Here is a 5,078-nt window from a genome sequence, read left to right as displayed (position 1 = left end):
TGCAAAATATACAAAAACAAATAAGCAACAGTAACTTTAAATTCTAGAAAAAAGTAATGCTGGTCACAATGTAGGCATGTTAGGATTAAATTGCTGAAAAACAATGTGATATATCCTATTATTACCTACATTTTACCCAAACTTGAAATGTATTTATTGTATCCCCCAAGGATATTACCCAACTAAAAGAAATATAGAAATCCTTTATTACTGTAAAACAATAATGTCCCATATATCTATTTAGAACCGATCGTGGAAACACAAACAACAACAAACCGATAACAGCTCCCTGAAAGCTCTCGTACACAGAATGCATGTGGCACAAATCCTATTATCTCCCAAACCTTGTCTTTACAATATTAGCTGCTATACTGTCGTGCTCTCCTCACTTGTCTGCTTAATAGCTCAGCGTGCTGCAACTTTTTCAGCTGTGCTGACGGGTTATCTCATTACAGGTGCCTTCCCTAAAACTCGTGAGTAAAGCTGCTCAAGACATTCTACAGAAACAATGGTTTAATTCACAAATTGGCTTAAATTTAAGGATTTTTTTGCTTTTTCTAAACACGTGTCACAGAGTCAAAATCCTATCACATAAATGTCATCATTAAAATCATCAAATTGACCAAAAAAAATGTCATGACTTGTAAAATTGATAATTGTGGTCTGTAGAAATGAAAAATATAAAGTTTAGTGTCTCAGAAAGAATTTCACATCAAAAGATGATGTTTTAGGCACAAAATGATATCATTTCTTTCCTCTGTATACTTGGCTGCACCTCATTTTGTCTTATTTACTGCACCGATACGCCGTTGAGTGATAGAAGCGCATGTTGCTTTTACATCTGCCCTTAGGTCACCAGTATTGTTGGGGCTGCTGTATCTCATCTTCTTCTTGACTCTTGCCCAAAGATTTTCTATGGGGTCTAATTCAGGCAAAATTATCTTGTTAATCAAGCAAGGAAACACTGGAGTTGCTGAACCAGCTAGTGGTACCTTTGGCAGTACGGACCAGTGCCAAGTCCTACTGGAAAATAAAATCAGCATCTCCATGGATGGATGGACGGGAAGGCAGATGGACGGATGTATGGATCCCAATACAACATGTCGACAGAGGGCAATATGGAAATGATGTTTGGTTGACTGTCCTCTCAAGTCTGTGATCATCCTCCTCCTACCACACTTTGTTCTTCTACTCACTTTGGAATATTCTTGATGCAACACTTTATGAACAACCACCTTCTTTAGCAAAAACCTTTTGCAGCTAAACCATTGACATGAATATCAATGGACTTTACAACCCCTCTCCTCTTGTCTTCCAAATAGGAAGTACCTGTGGGTTGCAAGAAGGGCAAAGTCCCAAAGACTTCCACTGAGAAAAGGACAGTTATTTCTTAGTCAGACTAACCATTCTTGCTCTGATACATTCTTCTTAGCACATTTGTTATAATCCTATTTTTTTTAAGATATTTTTTTCTTTATCGCCAGATATTCAAGCTATAAACTGACCAATCAGATGCCTTGGTAAAAGCATGCTCCTCAAATATTTGGTTGACAGATTCCTCCGATCCTCTTACAGTGGAAGGGATGTGGACTTCGAACAAGCCGGAACAAGCTCACTCACGAGTGGCCACAGTAGTTCCTCTAAAAAATGACTCAGGCCGACTCGGACATATCGCTGTCGAGAGGTGGCAGTCGGTTGCAATATGGCGGTAGACGTATCAGGAAGTGACGGTGAAGGCCCCGGCCTCATTTCACAAGGGCTGGAGGTTATGCATTTTCTACGGGGGACCTCAACACTTGTTATGTCAATTTCTTGTGAACGGTCTATGGACTAAACCTTCTTCGAAGGATGTTGATGACCATCTTCAGAATTATGTCAAGTCAGCAGTTTTGAGCATGATTGCTTGGCCTGTTGTCCTAATAAGATATCAGACAAGCTTCAAAGGTATTTAGAGTTAATAGATTTATAAAGTATATGACCATTTTGACACTTGAAGACCCACTCTAATGACAATTGTGTTTTTAACATTTTCTTGTATCATTTTTCTCACAATAGAGGAGATGTAATCAAGAAAATTGAGAATAAAACCATATATCTGAGTATTTTTTATTCAATTTGTGTTGAATCAGGATAAGATGAAAAAAAATGTTGGAAAAAAGCTTATAGTTATTACATACAAAATACAATCGGCAGGCCACAACCTCCAGGCTCTGCTCCATTCCAATTCACCCACTTACAGACAAATAAATCTGTGTGTGTCTTTGTTTTCCTCTTTGTTTGAGCTGGCATCTGGTTCAAACCTGTAAGGCTGGATAGCTTCAATATTGCCCGCAATTTTAGTTGCACCACTAGTGTTTATTTGGGGTTGCAAGGGAGCAGGGGGATGATGGGCTCAGTCCACCAACTCAGACACCAATTTCTGATGAACAACAATGCCTCTTTTTTTTTTTTTTTTACTTTAGGTAACTGGAGCGGGATGTTGAAACTATGTCCAGTAATTCTGTTTGAAATACATGATTCCCCATTCATTTTTCAATCGGAATTTGGAAACTTTATTCCTTCTTCTAATATAATGATGCCACATCAGCTTGTTTTTAAGTGTCTATATGACAAACTCCAGTCTTCAAGGGCCAGTCTGTCAGATTCATTTAAGTAATGTTTGTCCTGCTCTCTGCAGATAATCAAGGGTGATTCACCAACGATCAGCACTCTGTTGCTGATGTGATAGTCCAATGAGGTGACTTCAAACATGATAAATGTCAGCTCTATCCAATCTAGTCATTGTTTTTTTTTTTTTGTTTTTTTTAAGAAATCTCTAAGATTTACCCATAAATTACCCAAGAGCAAAAAGTTTAAAGCGCTTCAGCAGTAAAGTAAAATTTCCCAAATGTTAGCCAGGAGCAAGAAACCGAGGTTACAATTCTTCCTGACTCATCAAACCCAGAAACAGAATCTTGGGTTACACTCGTCAGCACTTCTTTTAACAAGATCCAAGATCACTTGCTCGCTCACACAAGTTTACTGGTATTTTTTTTAATACTTCAAAGATTTATTGATACAGATTTCATAGAAGCTCAGCAGCGTTAAACTGCATCAAGCACGAGGCAAGAATATTGTATCAATTTGGTATCAACAAAAATAGAGTCAGCTGGGAGACATGGCCAAGATTGGGAAAACCGCTGCCTCAGCAGTCAGTGGTTTCAAAATGGCTGAAGGAAGAAGATATTGGAATTGAGGTTATTATTTTTTTCTTCTTCTTTTGTAAATCAACCAGGGTGGTGGGTCACAAAATAAAGTGACAAACAATACAAAATATATGGTTTATAAGCAAACAGACTGCAGGGGTCTATTTTCTTTGAGACTTTGAAACCTAAGGTCAAACACTAGAAGGAACATTTGTTCTGAGTGTGAAGATCTGTAACCACCAGAGCAACTAAACGAAGGCTGCATGTCCCTTTAAATAATGTTGCACTGACAAATGAGGCTTCATAGTTCCATCAAAAGCACTAAAACCTTTGGCTAAAGGTATTAATCTTGAAAAAAACTACCAAAATAAAGGTAAATACACAAAATAACAACAATGTAAGGACACAAATACATCCTTAGAAAGCTCCACAGAGGAATGAAGGCAAACTGTTGAATCAGCCTTAACTCTATCTTCCTCATCATCTTCATCATCATCCACCTCATCCTCAGAGATGATAAAAAGGAGGGTGAATCCACATCCTCTGTCCTGGGCAGGGATCTGCACGCACGGCTACAACAAACGTTGGCACGCGCGCGCGCACATGCTTAGACACCAACCCCGGCTCAGACCTGACAGGTCGCCCGGAGCGGATGATGCTGAAGGGTGAGGAGGAAGGGAGGAAGAGGGAGTGCGAGCCGCAGAGAACTCACTTCTTTGCGAAGCCCCTGCGCAACAAGCAGTTGCAGAACGCCCGCACGGGGAGACGCACGGCGCGCGGGGAGGCACTATGCGGGTTTTCACAAATGTCACCTCTGAATCACAGCTGCGAGAACTTGTGCTTCCACTTTGTGCGCGACGTGGAGCCGCTGAGCGGTCCCTGGACGCGCGCGTCTGGATGAGATCCAAAGCAAGCCATGACTAGGTGCATGCGCATCAATGACAGAGGGGTCAAAGTCCTGCTCGCGAACGCTCCTCTGGAAGCCCCGCAGAGCCGGACACAGTTGCGCGAGACGTGGCGCAACATTTTCACCTTCACAGACAGAGAACAGGGTGTCCGACAGAAGACACGAGAAGAATTTTACTCACTGTTTTCAGGAGCTCCTGCTCTCTCCTCCTCCTCCTCTTATCGCTCTCCTGCTCTTCTCCCTGTGCGCCACAATCCACCCGTCCATCCCTCCGCTGGACATTTCCTGCGGCACGCAGCCTGATTGATTGTATTATTGCGGGGTAACGTCCTCGGGATGGAGCGACAACACATCACAATCCCCCCCAAAAAATGAAAAATAAGAGTGAAAAAAAATGCAGACAGGCAGGAGATTGCGCGCGCACGAGCCGAACAGTTTGGAGCCTTTTTTTTCCACCCGGCGAGGCTACATGTTGCTGACTGCTACCTCTCTGTCCCTCTCACTCACCCTCTCCTCTCCCGTGATTTTGTTAAAATTCAGTATGTACGCTCCGTCACCTAGCAACCTCCCTCTTCCTCCCTCCTCCCAGTCATCTCCCTCATCTCCCTCTCATGACTTCCTCACGACACGTGTTGCATGCTAAACTTAGTTGCCCCGTTTGGGATGATTTTATTTCCTCCTTTGATATCTGGCCATGTGTGGGACTCTTTCCTCCTTTCTCCAATTCCCATCTTCCTTCATCCATCCAGAGCTGGATCTATGTAGTCTGGGGCCCGGGGCAGAAGCAAGGCCCCTCTCCTCCTTTTCACAGCCTCTTTTACGGCTTTTTGTTCTTCAGAGTACTCTGTGATCGGGTTATGTTTAGGGTTTCTTGTTTTTTCTCTCCTTGCCAGCAGCACACCTGGTTTTCTACATATCAATAATCACACCTGTGGCGTTTTGTAGACTTTTAAATGATTACAGACTCCAGGCTTTGCCTTTGAATA

General features: G+C 42.1%; 1 protein-coding gene across 1 annotated transcript in view; it reads right to left on the bottom strand.

Annotated features, from left to right (window-relative positions):
• grin2da (glutamate receptor, ionotropic, N-methyl D-aspartate 2D, a) overlaps positions 1 to 4,819 on the bottom strand; it is a 247,266-nt gene extending 242,447 nt beyond the window's left edge. The window contains exon 1 of the mRNA XM_024298168.2: positions 4,274 to 4,819. The gene's annotated coding sequence lies outside the window, so the exon portion shown is untranslated. The remainder of the gene's footprint in view (positions 1 to 4,273) is intronic.
• Between the last annotated feature and the right edge of the window lie 259 nt (positions 4,820 to 5,078).

This window comes from Oryzias melastigma, linkage group LG11 (genome assembly GCF_002922805.2).
Source record: "Oryzias melastigma strain HK-1 linkage group LG11, ASM292280v2, whole genome shotgun sequence".
Taxonomy (NCBI): domain Eukaryota; kingdom Metazoa; phylum Chordata; class Actinopteri; order Beloniformes; family Adrianichthyidae; genus Oryzias; species Oryzias melastigma.
Note: the sequence above shows the minus strand (reverse complement) of the source record. Positions and strands in the feature narration are given on the sequence as shown.